Source organism: Pongo pygmaeus, chromosome 4 (assembly GCF_028885625.2).
Source record: "Pongo pygmaeus isolate AG05252 chromosome 4, NHGRI_mPonPyg2-v2.0_pri, whole genome shotgun sequence".
Taxonomy (NCBI): Eukaryota; Metazoa; Chordata; class Mammalia; order Primates; family Hominidae; genus Pongo; species Pongo pygmaeus.
The window spans coordinates 62,390,636-62,407,384 of NC_072377.2; the positions used below are offsets into that span (position 1 = coordinate 62,390,636).

At 41.6% G+C, this 16,749-nt stretch overlaps 1 pseudogene; it reads left to right on the top strand.

Annotated features, from left to right (window-relative positions):
* The first annotated feature begins 1,072 nt into the window (after window positions 1–1,072).
* The window catches only part of LOC134739548 (RNA ligase 1-like), a 44,688-nt pseudogene continuing 29,011 nt past the window's right edge, over window positions 1,073–16,749 (top strand).

The window sequence follows — 16,749 nt, forward strand, 5'->3', positions numbered from 1 at the left end:
AGGAATAGATAAAGTGAGCTATTTTGCAGTCTAGTAAACTTTTATTCTAGATTAAACTTCTTTGGTTCTGATGAGGGCAACTAAGTGGGGCCCCAACAAGTAGGTACTGGCTATTAAAGCAGGGGCCTAGTATATTGTCTTTCTGTAGTTTGCAGACCCAAGCCTATTCAAGGCACTTTGTCTTGGAAATGGACCATCGTATACGTTACTTCCTTCATGATGTACAGGAGATTAATGTTGTTTTAATGCCTGCCAACACAACATTCATTCTGGATCAGGAGTAATTTTGACTTTCAAGCCTTATTCTTAAGAAGTACATTTCCAGGCCAGGCATGGTGGCTCACGCCTGTAATTCCAGCACTCTAGGAGGCTGAGGTGGGTGGATCACAAGGTCAGGAGTTCGAGACCAGCCTGGCCAATATGGTGAAACCCCTTCTCAACTAAAAATACAAAAATTAGGCGGGCGTGGTGGCACATGCCTGTAGTTCCAGCTACTCGGGAGGCAGAGGCAGGAGAATTGCTTGAACCTCGGAGGTGGAGGCAAGATTGTGCCTCTGCAATCCAGCCTGGGTGACAGTGCGAGACTCTGTCTCAAAAAAAAAAAAAAAAGTACATTTCCCAGCCTGAGCAACATGGTAAAACCCCATCTCAACCAAAAATACAAAAAATTATCTGAGCATGGTGGCATGCGCCTGTGGTCCCAGACACTCGGGAGGCTGAGGCAGGAGGACCGCTTGAGCATGGGAGGTGGAGACTGCAGTGAGCTGAGATTGCACCACTGCCCTCCAACCTGGGTGACAGAGTGAGACCCCATCTCAAAAAAATAAATAAAGTACATTTCATAATGCTATAGTTGCCACAGAGTGATGATTCTGATGGATCTGGGCAAAGTAAATTGAAAATCTTCTGGAAAGGATTCACTACTCTAGATGCCATTAGGAACATTTTAGTCCTTCAGTGTAAATAAGGTTAAAAAAAAAAAGTAAAAATAAAAAAAGACCTTCATTATTCATGGGAAAAGGTCAAAATATCAACATTAACAGGCATTCGGAAGGAGTTGATTCCAATCCTCATGGATGATTTTGAAAGGTTTAAAACTGCAGCAGAGGAAGTAACTGCAGATGTGCTGGAGATAGCAAGGGAATTAGAATTAGAAATTGATCCTGAAGATGTGACTGAATTACTGTAATCTCATGATAGAACTTGAACAGATGAGGAGTTGCTTCTTATGAATGAGCAAAAAAAAGTGGTTTCTTGAGATGAAATCCACTCCCAGTGATGATGCCATGAACGTTGTTGAAACGACAACAAAAGATTTAGAATATTACATAAACGTAGTTGATAAAGCAACAGCAGAGTTTGAAAGGACAAACTCCAATTTTGAAAGATTTACTGTGGGTAAAATGCTATCAAACAGCATTGTATGCTACAGAGAAATCTTTTACGAAAGAGTCAATCAATGTGGCAAACTTCATTGTTGTCTTATTTTAAAAAATTGCAGCTGGGTACAGTAGCTCACACTTGTAATCCCAGCACTTTTGAAGGTCAAGGAGGGAGGATCATTTGAGGCCAGGAGTTCGAGATTGTAATAAACTATGACTGCACTGCTGTATTCCAGCTTGGGCAACAGAGTGAGACTCTGTCTCAAAAAAAAAAAAAAATTACTACAGCTATTCTGACGTTTAGCAACCACCAACCTTATCAGTCAACAACCATCAACACTGAGATAAGACCCTCCACGAGCAAAAAGATTATGACTTGTTGGAGGCTCAGATGATCATTAGCATTTTTAAGTAACAAAGTATTTTTAAATTAAACTGTATTTTTTTAACATAATAATTTGCACATTTAATAGACTACAGTATAGTGCAAACATAACTTTTATATGCACTGGAAAACCAGAAAATTTGTGTTACTCGCTTTATTGCAATATTGGCTTTATTGCAATGGTCTGGAACCAAACTCGCAATATCTCTGAGGTATGCCTGTATATGGATGTGTCAAGTTTAGCATCTGCTGTCATCAGGAAAGCTAAGTATAGAAGCAAAAGCAGGAATAGCCCTGGATGGGAGTGCAGTAAAAATGACCTTTGGGTCCCTGTAAGACCTGTAATTAAGACCTTGAGCCAAACTAATTACTTATGCTTGACTTAATAAGTTAAAACATTTTTGACAAAACAAGGACCAACAATTAGATGAAAAAAACTGTGTGTAACTTATTAATACAATGAAGCTATACATCAACTGAAGTCTAAGTATATTCCTTATTTTGGGGAAATAATATAGAAGAAGCACAGTTTCTATGATTTTTACAAGTTCCATAGCTGAACAAACTTTTAAATTTATTCCTATTTTATCTATCCAAAGATCCATTCTGCTGAAACTCATGATGCAGAAAATGGAGCGTATTGCAGAAAAGGCTATACTGGGAAATAATTCAGAATGGAAAGGTAATAATCACAAGCAGCTGTGGAAATGGTCGTAAAGAATTAAATGAAAAAAAATGAGATCAGGCGCAGTGCCTCACGCCTGTAATCCCAGTACTTTGGGAGGCCAAGGTGGGTGGGTCACCTGAGGTCAGGAGTTTGAGACCAGCCTGGCCAACATGGTGAAACCCCATCTCTATTTAAAAATACAAAAATTAGCCAGGCATGGCGATAGGCACCTGTAATCCCAGCTACTCGGGAGGCTGAGGCAGGAGAATCACTTGAACCTGGGAGGCGGAGGTTGCAATGAGCTGAGATCATGGAGCCTGGGTGACAGAGCAGGACTCCACCTCAGAAAAAAAAAAAAATGAGTAACACTAAAAAAGAAATTAAATCTCTCAAATTAATAATGAGTCTAGTAAAGAAATCACAGATTGAAGGAATGATAACAACGACCTAGATGGATAAGGAATTTTATTTCATTTCTGTTCCTAAGACAGTAAGTTTATGAACAGCTCACAGTGGTATAAAGAATAATTTAAGGCAGGGGGCGGTGGCTCACTCTTGTAATCCCAGCACTTTGGGAGTCCAAGGTGGGTGGATCACTTAAGTTCAGGAGTTTGAGACCAGCCTAGCCAACATGGTGAAACTCCATCTCTACTAAAAATACAAAAATTACCTGGACATGGTGGCGCACACCTGTAATCTCAGCTACTTGGGAGGCTGAGGCAGGAGAATCCCTGGAACCCGGGAGGCAGAGGTTGCAGTGAGCCGAGATTGTGCTACTGCACTCCAGCCTGGGCAACAGAGTTAGACTCCGTCTCAAAAAAAAAAAAAAACCTTAAAAGGCATTGTAGGTAAGTTAATCCTTGCTTTATTATCGTTAGGCTAGGAAAATTGCTTGCCCAAAAAGAGATACTTTGGTTCTCAGCTTCTAGTTAATCCTTTGAGGCCTTCTCCCCTGGCTTTTTGTCCCTGAGTTGTGACAATGCCTCCCAAAGTTTCAATGATCACCTTTACACAGATGTCTCTGTCTCTCTGTCTCTAACTTCACCATTCTAGGGGCCTCACATTCATGTCACTAATGGTCTACTGATTATAGTGTAATTAACTCTCCCATTTTGCCCAGAAATAGAGGGTTTCTGGGTGGACTTTCAGTGCCAAAGTTGGGAAAGGTCTATGTAAAATGCTGGGATTACAGGCATGAGCCAACATGCCCAGCGAGATCATGCCACTGCACTGCAGCCTGACGACAGAGTGAGACTCCGTCTCAAAAAAAAAAAAAAAAGTTAGCCAGGTTGCCTGTAATCCCAGCTACTCAGGAGGCTGAGGCAGGAGAATCGCTTGAACCCGGGAGGCGGAGGTTGCAGTGAGCCGAGACTGCGCCATTGCACTCCAGCCCGGGCAACAAGAGAATAACTCTGTCTCAAAAAAAAAAAAAAAAGAATTGTTATCGGCCAGGCATAGTGGCTCATGCCTGTAATCCCAGCAATTTGGGAGGCCGATGTGGGTGGATCACCTGAGGTCAGGAGTTCAGGACCAGGACCAGCCTGGCCAATATGGAGAAACCTCGTCTCTACTAAAAACACAAAAATTAGTTGGGCATTGTGGCACATGCCTGTAATCCCACCTACTCGGGAGGCTGAGGCACGAGAATCGCTTGAACCCGGGAGGCGGAGGTTGCAGTGAGCTGAGATCATGCTACTGCACTCTAGCCTGGGTGATAAGAGGAAGACTCCATCTCAAAAAAAAAGAAAAAAGAATGGTTCTCATTTTTTCACACGTGAACTATTGCCAAGACCTCCTGTTATAAAATGAAATGATATTTAAAATATTCACCCCCTAGCATATGTCTCATTACTTGTATTTATGTATTTGTTTTTCTTTCTTTCTTTTTTAAATTGAGACGGAGTCTTGCTCTATTGCCCAGGCTGGAGTGCAGTGGCACCATCTCAGCTCACTGTAACCTCTGCCTCCTGGGCTCAAGCGATTCTCCCTCTTCAGCCTCCTGAGCAGCTGAGACTATAGGCACATGCCACCAGGCCCAGCTAATTTTTTGTATTTTTTAGTAGAAACAGGGTTTTGCCATGTTGGCCAGGCTGGTCTCAAACTCCTGACCTCAAGTGATCTGCCCACCTCAGCCTCCCAATGTGCTGGGATTAGGGGTGAGCCACCGCACCTGGCCTTATGTTTCCTGATTAATAAAAATTAATATGTCTTAGTTTCAGTGAAAGGCTGAGTAAGTGTTCTAGAGTAAAGGAGACTAAAGGGACAAAATAGAATCTTGGTTCTGGCGGGATAATGTTGCTACAAAGGATAACATTGCGATAATCAGTGAAAACTGAGTATGGACAGTGTATCGGGTGTATTTTTTTCTGTTTTTTTAAAGTAGAGGGAGCATATGGAAGCTGACATTGTGAATTTTTGCCCCAGAACAACGGCAGGAATAAATCAGGTCCTCTCAGGAGAGGACCCACAGACCTCCTGAAGGAAGCAGATTGCTCCTGCAGGACCCGGGAGACACCCCAAATACTGTGAGTGCCAAAACTGTGGAAGCAGGAAAGGGAGATGGTCCGCCCCGAACACACCCACTGGGGAAACTGAAGGCCTAGATTATGGGAGAAGATTTCGACTCTATCTGGAACTGAGTCAATTTAGAGAGCTGAGCAAAATACAGGGGTAGGGGAAGCAGCAGGAAAACCCCTGGGAGCTCACTGGGTCCCCTAGCAACCTGTTTTTGCCTGTCCTCACAGGGGTCCTCCAGGAGAGCGGCCAGAGGTGCTGAGCCAAGGCCACAGGGAGAAGGAAATCTCTAGCTGAACTCTGTAACAATTTGAACTGATAGAGAAGCCTCCTGGCCAGAACTCAGGGGAGGGTGTGAATCTAGTGTGCAGACTCCACAGGCTGGGGTAGAAGGAAAGGCATATTTGCTTTCACAGCTAGGAGGCGGGTAGCCTGGGGCAAGTTTTTAGCTCTGCTCTCCCACTGCCTGGAAACAGACTAGGTGCTGTTGTAGGGGTGCACAGTGTGAGTGAGACCAGCCCTTTGGATTGCGTGGGAGTTGGGTGAGGCCTGTGACTGCCAGCTTTCCCCAACTTCTCTGACAACCTGCATGACACAAAAGAGGCAGCCATAATCCTCCTGGGTACACAACTCCATTGACCTGGGAACCTCAGCCCCATCCCCTACAGCAGCCACAGCAAGACCCGCCCAAGGAGAGTCTGAGCTCAGACACGCCTAGCCCTGCCCCATCTGGTGGTCCTTCCCTACCCACCCTGGTAACTGAAGACAAAGGGCATATATTCTTGGGAGTTCTAAGGCCCCACCCCACTGCCTGTTCTTCTCCACACTACCACAGCTGATGCTCTCTGGAAAGCGCCACCTCCTGGCAGGAGGCAACCAGCATAAAAGTAGGGCATTAAACCATCAAAGCTAAGAACCCTCATAGAGTCCATTTCGCCCCTCTGCCACCTCCACTAGAACAGGTGCTGATATCCACAGCTGAGAGACCCACAGACGGTTCACATCACAGAACTCTGTGCAGACAGCCCCCAGTACCGGCCCAGAGCCTGGTAGACTTGCTGGGTCGCTAGATCCAGAAGAGAGTTATAATAATCACTACAGCTCAGCTCTCAGGAAGCCACATACATAGGAAAAGGGGGAGAGTACTACATCAAGGGAACACCCCATGGGACAAAAGAATCTGAACAACAGCCTGCAGCCCTAGACCTTCCCTCTGACAGAACCTACCAAAATGAGAAGGAACCAGAAAACCAACTCTGGTAATATGACAAAACAAGGTTGTTTAACACCCCCCAAAAAAATCATACTAGCTCACCAGCAATGGACCCAAACCAAGAAGAAATCCAGATTTACCCGAAAAAGAATTCAGGAGGTTAGTTGTTAAGCTAATCATGGAGGCAGCAGAGAAAGGTGAAGCCCAATGTAAGCAAATCCAAAATATGATACAAGAAGTGAAGAGAGAAATATTCAAGGAAATAGATAGCATAAATAAAAAACAATCAAAACTTTTGGAAACAATGGACACACTTATAGAAATGCAAAATGCCCTGGAAAGTCTCAGCAATAGAATTGAACAAGCAGAAAAAAGAAATTCAGAACTCAAAGACAAGGTCTTTGAATTAACCCAATCCAATAAAGACAAAGAAAAAAGAATAAGAAAATATAAACAAAGCCTCCAAGAAGTCTGGGATTATGTTAAATGACCAAATATAAGAATAATTGCTGTTCTTGAGAAAGGAGAGAAATTTAAAAGTTTGGAAAACATATTTGGGGGAATAATTGAGGAAAACTTCCCCAACCTTGCTAAAGACCTAGACATCCAAATGCAAGAAGCACAAAAACACCTGGAAAATTCATCACAAAAAGATCATCGTCTAGACACATTGTCATCAGGTTATCTAAAGTTAAGATGAAAGCAAGAATCTTAACAGCTGAGAGACAAAAGCACCAGGTAACCTATAAAGGAAAATCTATCAGATTAACAGCAGATTTCTCAGCAGAAAACCTACAAGCTAGAAGGGATTGAGGCCATATCTTTGGCCTCCTCAAACAAAACGATTATCAGCTAAGAATTTGTATCCAGCAAAATTAAGCTTCATATATGAAGAAAAGATACAGTCTTTTTCAGACAAACATATGCTGAGAGAATTTACCACTACCAACCCATCAGTACAAGAACTGTTAAAAGGAGCTCTAAATCTTGAAACAAATCCTGGAAACACATCAAAACAGAACCTCTTTTGAACATAAATCACACAGGACCTATAAAACAAAAATACAATTAAATAAAAAAAATCAAGGTATACAGGCAACAAACAGCACGATGAATGGAATGGTACCTCACATCTCAATACTAACATTGAATGTAAGTGGTCTAAATGCTCCACTTAAAGAATTGCAGAATGAATAAGAATTCACCAACCAACTATCTTATATGAGTATAAGGACTCACACAAACTTAAGGTAAAGGGGTGGAAAAGATATTTCATGCAAATGGACACAAAAAGCAAGCAGGAATAGCTATTCTTATGTCAGACAAAACAAACTTTAAAGCAACAGCAGTTAAAAAAGACAAAGAGGGACATTATATAATGATAAAAGGCCTTGTCTAACAAGAAAATATCATAATCCTAAACATATATGCACCTAACACTGGAGCTCCCAAATTTATAAAACAATTACTAATAAATCTAAGAAATGAGATAGACAGCAACATAATGTTAAATACAGTGAGTTCTAAGTTTCTCTTCAAAGAGTCGGTATGTCAGTATGTTCAGTTTTTTGTCCTCCATTTTAAAGTTTAACTTCCTCATTCTCTTCTTCTCCTTGCCCCTAGTTTCAGTAAACAACCTTCCCGCCAGTTCCAATCAGTAGTTCACATCTGTTCCCCTGGTCACCTGCTCCATCCTGAGTCACCCCTGGTCACCTGCTCTGCCCTGAGTCACCTTTAGTCACCTGCTGTGTAACTGTCTTTCCTGACGAAACTACTCACCCCACCACTCTGGCTCATAACTTTGCTCTCTTTAAAATAGTCAATCGGAATTAGCTTAGACTGTGTGGTTCAACACTAGCCAGTAGGGGACTGACACAGCAGTAGGGAATACCTCCATGAAGGATAAGAACCCCTTCCCCTCCATTGTTCAGGTGTGCTCTCGCCATTGCTCCATCCTTGAGACACACCCTTCTATAGAAGTAAAATTGCCTTCCTGAGAAAATTTATATTTGAGTGCTATTCCTTCTGCAGCAACAAAATATATTTCTGACAATAATAATAGTGGGGAACTTCAATACTCCACTGACAGCACTAGATAGGTCATCAAGACAGAAAGTCAACAAAGAAACAATAGATTTAAACTATACCCTAGAACAGATGGACTTAACAGATATATACAGAACATTCCATCCAACAACCACAGAATATACATTCTATTCAATAGCGCATGGAACTTTCTCCAAGATAGAACATATGATAGGCCACAAAACGAGTCTCAATAAATTTTTAAAAACTGTAATTACATCAAACACTCTCTGAGACCACAGTGGAATAAAACTGGAAATCAACTCCAAAAGGAACCTCCAAAACCATGCAAATACATGGAAATTAAATAACCTGCTCCTGAATGATCGTTGGGTCAAAAATGAAATAAAGATGAAAATTTAAAAATTCTTCGAACTGAACAACAATAGTGACACAACCTATCAAAACCTCTGGAACACAGCAAAGGCAGTGCTAAGAAGAAAGTTCATAGCCCTAAATGCCTACATCAAAAAGTCTGAAAGAACACAAACAGACAATCTAAGGTCACACCTCAAAGACCTAGAGAAACAAGAACAAACCAAACCCAAACCCAGCAGAAGAAAGGAAATAACCAAAATCAGAGCAGAACTAAATGAAATTGAAACAACAACAATAAATACAAAAGATAAATAAAGCAAAAAGCTGGTTCTTTGAAAAGGTAAATAAAATTGATAGATCATTAGCAAGATCAACCAAGAAAAAAAGAGAGAAAATCCAAATAAGCTCAATAAGAAAAGAAACAGGAGATATTAAAATTGACACCACAGAAATACAAAAGATAATTCAAGGCTACTGTGAACATCTTTATGCACATAAACTAGAAAACCTAGAAGAGATGAATGAATTCTTGGAAAGATACAACCCTCCTAGCTTAAATCAGGAAGAATTAGATACCCTGAACAGACCAATAATAAGCAGCGAGGTTGAAATGGTAATTTAAAAATTACCAGCCCAGCGCAATGGTTCGTGCCTGTAATCCCAGCACTTTGGGAGGCCAAGGCGGGCAGATCACCTGAGGTCAGGAGTTCGAGACCAGCCTGACCAACATGGAGAAAACTCATCTCTACTAAAAATACAAAATTAGCCAGGCGTCGTGGTGCATGCCTGTAATCCCAGCTACTTGGGAGGCTGAGGCAAAAGAATCACTTGAACCCGGGAGGCAGAGGTTGTGGGGAGCTGAGATCACACCATTGCACTCCAGCCAGGGCAACAAGAGCAAGACTCCGACTCAAAAAAAAAAAAAAAGTCACCAACAGGCCAGGCATGATGGCTCATGTCTATAATCCCAGCATTTTGGGAGGCTGAGGCAGGTGGATCACCCGAGGTCAGGAGTTCAAGACCATCCTAGCCAACATGGTGTCTCTACTAAAAATACAAAAATTAGCCAGGCATGGAGGCACGTGCTGAGGTGGAAGAATTGCTTGAACCCAGGAGGCAGAGGCTGCAGTGAGCTGAGATAATGTCACTGCACTCCAGCCAGGGCGACAGAGAGAGACTCCCTCTCAAAAAAAAAGAAAAAAAAAATTACCAACACGAAAAAGTCCGGGATCAGATGGATTTACAGCAGAATTCTATGAGACTTTCAAAGAAGAATTGGTACCAATCCTATTGACGCTATTCCACAAGATTAAAAAAAAAAAAAAAAAGGGAACCTTCCCTGAATCATTCTATGAAGCCAGTATCACCCTAATACCAAAACCAGGAAAGGACATAACCCAAAAAGAAAACTACGGACCAATATCCCTGATGAACACAGATGGTAAAATCCTTAACAAAATACTAGCTAACCGAATCCAACAACATATCAAAAGGATAATTCACCATGATCAAGTGGGTTTTATATGAGGGATGCAGGGATGGTTTAACATATGCAAGTCAATAAATGTGATACATCACATAAACAGAATTAAAAGCCAAATTCACATGATCATCTCAATGGATGCAGAAAAAGCATTTGACAAAATCCAGCATCCCTTTATGATTAAAACTTTCAGTAAAATCAGCATACAAGGGACATACCTCAATATAATAAAAGCCATCTATGGCAAACCCACAGCTAACATAATACCTCATGGGGAAAAGTTGAAAGCATTCCCTCTGAGAACTGTAACAAGACAAGAATGCCCATTCTCACTATTCCTCTTCAGTATAGTACTGGAAGTCCTAACCAGAGCAATCAGACAAGAGAAAGAAATAAAGGGCATCCAAATTGGTAAAGAGGAAGTCAAACCGTTACTGTTTACTGATGATATGATTGTTTACCTAGAAAACCCTAAAGACTCCTCCAGAAAGCTCCTAGAACTGATAAAAGAATTCAGCAGACTGGGAGCGGTGGCTCACTCCTGTAATCCCAGCACTTTGGGAGGCTGAGGTGGGTGGATCACGAGATCAAGAGATGGAGACCATCCTGGCCAACATGGCAAAACCCCATCTCTACTAAAAATACAAAAATTAGCTGGGCATGGTGGCACATGCCTGTAATCCCAGCTACTCAGGAGGCCGAGGCAGGAGAATCGCTTGAACTCAGGAGGCAGAGGTTGCAGTCAGAGGATATCGTGCCACTGCACTCCAGCCTAGTGACAAAGAGAGATTCCATCTCAATAAAAAAAAAAAAAAAAGAATTCAGCGAAGTTTCTGGATACAAAATTAATGTACACTAATCAGTAGCTCTTCTATACATCAACAGCGACCAAGCTGAGAATCAAATCAAAAACTCAACCCCTTTTAAAATAGCTGCAAAAATAAAATAAAATACTTAGGAATATACCTAATCAAGAAGGTGAAAGACCTCTACAAGGAAAACTACAAAACACTGCTGAAAGAAATCATAGATGACACAAACAAATGGAAACACATCCCATGCTCATGGATGGGTAGAATCAATATTGTGAAAATGACCATACTGCCAAAAGCAATCTACAAATTCAATGCAATCCCATCAAAATACCATCATCGTTCTTCACAGAATTAGAAAAAACAATTCTAAAAATCATATGGAACCAAAAAAAAGCCCACATAGCCAAAGCAACACTAAGCAAAAAGAACAAATCTGGAAGCATCACGTTGCCTAATTTCAAACTATACTATAAGGCCATAGTCACCAAAACAGCATGTTACTGGTATAAAAATAGGCACATAGATCGATGGAACATAACAGAGAACCCAGAAGTAAACCCAAATACTTACAGCCAACTGATCCTTGACAAAGCCAAAAAACATAGAGTGGGGAAACGACACCCTTTTCAACAAATGGTGCTGGAATAATTGGCTAGCTACATGTAGGAGAATGAAACTGGATCCTCATCTCTCACCTTACACAAAAATCAACTCAAGATGGATTAAGAACTTAAATCTAAGACCTGAAACTATCAAAATTCTAGAACATAATGTTGGAAAAACCCTTCTAGACATTGTCTTAGGCAAGGATTTCATGACCAACAACACAAAAGCAAATAAAATAAAAGCAAAGATAAATTGCTGAGACTTAATTAAACTAAAGAGCTTTTGCATGGCAAAAGGAACAATCAGCAGAGTAAACAGACAGCCTACAGAGTAGGAAAATATCTTTACAATCTATACATCTGACAAAGGACTAATATCTAGAATCTACAATGAACTCAAACAAATCAACAAGAAAAAAACAAACTATCTTGGCTGGGTGTGGTGGCTCACACCTGTAATCCCAGCACTTTGGGAGGCCAATGCAGACGGATCACCTGAGGTCGGGAGTTTGAGACCAGCCTGACCAACATGGAGAAAACCCATCTCTACTAAAAATACAAAATTAGCCAGGCATGGTGGTGGGTGCCTGTAATCCCAGCTACTCGGGAGGCTGAGGCAGGAGAATCCCTTGAACCTGGAAGGCAGAGGTTGCGGTGAGCCAAGATCATACCATTGCACTCCAGCCTGGGCAACAAGAGCTAAACTCCGTCTCAAAAACAACAACAACAACAATAACAAACCATCAAAAAGTGGTCTAAGGACATGAGTAGACAATTCTCAAAAGATATACAAGTGGCCAAAAAACATGAAAAAATGTATGATCAGGGAAATGCAAATTGAAACCACAATGCGATACCACCTTACTCTTACAAGAATGGCCACAATCAAATGAATGAGACTCCGTCTCAAAAAAAAAAAAAAAAAAGGAAAAGGAAAGAAAAGAGAAGAAACTGTGATATATATATATATGATGGAATACTACTTGGCCACAAAAAGGAATGAATTAATGTCATTCACAGTGACCTGGATGAGACTGGAGACTATTATTCTAAGTGAAGTAACTCAGGAACTGAAAACCAAACGTTGTTATGTTTTCATAAGCAGGAGCTAAGCTACGAGGATACAAAGACATAACAATGACACAATGGACTTTCGGGACTCAGAGGGAAAGGGTGGGAAGGGGGTGAAGGATGAAAGACTACAAATAGGGTGCAGTGTATACTGCTCAGGTGATGGGTGCTCCAAAATCTCACAAATCACTAAAGATCTTACTCATGTAACCAAACACCACCTGTTCCCCCAGTAAGCTATGAAAATAAAAAATTAAAAAATTAAATAAAATGAAGCAGTCTTGCTATGTTGCCCAGGCTGGTCTCAAACTGTTGGGCTCAAGCATTCCTCCCACGTTGGCCTCTCAAAGTGTTGGAATTACAGGCATGAGCCACCACACCTGGCCCAGGCAATAGTATTTTATCAGCATTAAATTTATTGAGTTAGATTATCACTCTGTAGTTATTATCCTAACGTCCTTGTTCTTAAGATTATTTGCTATAGAGATGATGGGCCATAATCTCAGCCACTTACTTTCATGTTTTCACGAAGAAAAGTTGTTTTAAAAACAAGAATAAGAAAGAAGTAAAATGAAAAATGAAACAGGTATCTTAGGTATGTGTAAGTATTTGGCAATTTTGGTGAAACATTAACTAATCACTGACTACTCAGTGCCCAAATGTCTGTTTCAGGCAGTGTGTTCAAAGGTCCTGTTCAAGGAAAATGCAATGAAGATCTGAGGTCTAGTGTCAGGTCAACATGAGTTGTAAAGTTAAAAGCATTCCAGAAGCGCCTTTCTCCACTAAATGCAGAATTTAAGCGGTTCTATGAGCCAAAGTTTTGTGGAAGAACAAAGGGATTTGCAAAGCAAGTGTTTATCAAAGTAAAGCTTAGAGGGACTCTAATAAAGACAAAAGCACTGGATGGTCTGTCCCAACCCTGCTTTCCACTTTTTATTGCAACCCAGCCCTCTAATTTCTAAATTTTTTGTATCTCTGACATTAAGAAATGAAGTCTTGAAAAGGTAAATCTATAATGCAGGGTCAACTGGCTTTATGTCTTTTTTTTTCTTTTTTCTTTTTTCTTTTTTTTTTTTTGAGATACCATCTGGCTCTGTTACCTAGGCTGGTGTACAGTGTTGTGATCACAGTTCACTGTAACCTTGACCTTCTGGGCCCAAGCGATCCTTCCACCTCAGCCTCCAGAGTAGCTGGGACTACAGGCACATGCCACTACTCTAGGCCAAGTTTTGTATTTTTTGTAGAAATAGAGTTTCATTGTATTTCCCAGGCTAATCTCAGACTCCTGGGCTCAAGCAATCAGCCGACCTCAGCCTGCCAAAGTGCTGGCATTACAGGTATGAGCCACCATGCCTGGCTACTGGCTTTACATCTTAAAGACACCATATCAGAGCTGACCTCACTGGCTTTGAGTCTTTGAACTGGTGATTGGAGACCAAGTAACAGGCGGGTATACGAGGTTTGTCTAGGGAAAAAACACCTGTTTTGTGAATTTCAGGTCTCCAACAGCTTCCTCTACAAAGAGTCACCTCCTGAGATGTGGGAAAGGAGTGACAATGTGTTGTACTGACACTGCATCTAAGTTTCAAAGCCAGGGTGGTATTTCTCCAAAGCCCAAATTCCTAGCCTCAATGTCCTGCTGCCACATCAATGCCCCATACAACCTGGTCCTGTACTTTTGTCCCTTATCCAACCTACATGCATACTATTCCTTCAAACGTAGCTTAATTTTTAGCTATATCTAAAGTACCTACCCCTCACTTAACCCATAATGCTTCTTTATGCCTCCATATATTTACTTATGTTTTGTTTCTACTCGGATCACCCTTACCCCCCAAGCATGCAAGAAACATCATCTTGCGTCAAGTTTATCCCAAATTTCTTTTTACCTTTCAAACCTTTAATAAACTCTTTTTTTTGAGTCGGAGTCTTCCTCTGTCACCCAGGCTGGAGTGCAGTGGCGCAATTTCGGCTCACTGCAAGCTCCGCCTCCCGGGTTCACGCCGTTCTCCTGCCTCAGCCTCCAGAGTAGCTGGGACTACAGGCGCCTGCTACCACGCCCGGCTAATTTTTTATATTTTTTAGTAGAGACGGGGTTTCACCGTGTTAGCCAGGATGGTCTCGATCTCCTGACCTTGTGATCTGCCCGCCTCGGCCTCGCAAAGTGCTGGGATTACAGGTGTGAGCCACCGCGCCCGGCCCAACTCTTTTTTTTCTAACTCCTCCAAGCAGAGGTTGTTCTCCCACATTAAGACCTTATACAGACTTTTATTATAATTTGTATTATTTTCCTTTTTATTTTTGATTAGTTTTCATGTCTGTCCTTTTGATTAGATGTAAACTCCTTCAAAGCCAAAACTGAGTCTTAGCAATTGTTTTTCTTTCCTGTGGTCCACTATTTCAATTCCTTTCCTGTCAGCACAGGTTTCTCCTTATACAATACCAGCCCTGCAAAGTGTCTTCTCCTGTTCAATTTCAACACCCACATCCAACTTTTTCATGGAATTTGTTCCCTTCCTATTCAGGTGTGTACTCTTTTAATTACTGATCCCTAAACACTTGGAGCGACGACAGGTCTGACTCCATAACCTTGCAGTAGAATGCTGACAGGTAGCCAGGGCATCAGTGGAGGTGCACTTCCTTTCTGGATCACTCAGCCTGTTGTTTCTTTCCATTCACTGGCTATTGTATGATGTATCTGTGGTGCTTACAGCCCAGGTTAGTCTGGAACACATCCATTTCCCTACTTATGATGGTAGAACGGATAGTTTGGGTATGGAAGGAAGCCCCTCAGTTGGATGAGGCCGTGAAGAAACAAGGGCAGGGATGCAAATAGAAGTGGAGATTGGAGTGGAAGGCCATTGTGTTAATTAGCTTGACTGCTGAGAAGATACAAAACAATGAGTGACTGGGAAGAGGCAAGAGCCACACCTGGCCCCACCTGTTCCATGTTACTTATTGGGTTTGCCTTGTTTTTTTTTTTTTCTCTCTCTCTCTCTCTCTCTCACACACACACACACACACACAGAGTCACCTGAAAGGTGATCCATGAGGTGTATTGTCCAGCCTGAGTTTTCCCCGGGAACAGGTAAGAGGGTGGAGCCCTATAGAATGGAAAATATGGATATATGCCCTAGTTACAGTTGAAGGAGTGTCTGGGTGGGGGTGTAAATTATAAAGCAATTCTGTCATGGGAAGACGGATAACCAGTTTTCCTGGTAATAGGTAGAGTAAAAGAGTAATCTCAGTTGGTTATTGAATTCTTATAATATGCCAGATGTTTTGCATTCATTATCTACTCAAATCCTCAAAACAGTCCAATGAACTATGTATTCTTCCAACTTCACAAATATGGAAAGTAGCTCTTGGACCAAGTTATTAACTGGTCTAACAGCAAATTAGTGACAGAACCAACACTGAGTCAATATTGAAATTCAAATGTGTCTAATTCCAAAATCATCATGGCGTAACACCTGCAAGATATCCAAAACACAGTTAATTCATTTAGCTAACAGATGTTTATTGTGCACCCACTGGAGGCAAGCATCCACTGGGAATACAATAATAAGGTAAAACAAAAACATGCCTCTCCTCGTGGAGCTTACAGCCTCATGGAAGAGATAAGCATCAATCAAATCATCAAGCAAATAAGTGTAATATTGCAGCTGTGACTTGTACCCTGAAGGAAAAGTACATAGTGCTATAAGAGTGTATTAGTATGGGGCCAGGTACAGTGGCTTACACCTATAAACCCAGCACTTTAGGAGGCCAAGGTGGGAGGATCTCTTGAGGTCAGGAATTTGAAAACAGCCTGGGCAATACAGTGGGACCCTGTCTCCAGTAATTCTAGTTACTTGGGATGCTGAGGTGGGAGAATCACTGGAGCCTAGGAGTGCAAGGCATAGTGAGATACGATTGCAACATCTCACTCCAGCCTGGGGGAAAGAATAAGGACCTGTCTCTTAACAAAAAAAAAGAAGAAGAAAGAAGAAGGAGGAGGAGGAGAAAAAGAATATACCTATCCAACATTTCTTCTTCTAAAAACTTCACTTCTGGCCAGGTATGGTGGCTCATATCTGTAATTCCAACACTTTGGGAGGCCAAGGTGGGAGGATTGCTTGAGCCCAGGAGTTCAAGACCAGCCTGAGAAACATAGTGAGTCCCCACCTCTAAAAAAAAAAAAAAATTATAAACTAGCCAGGTATGGTAGC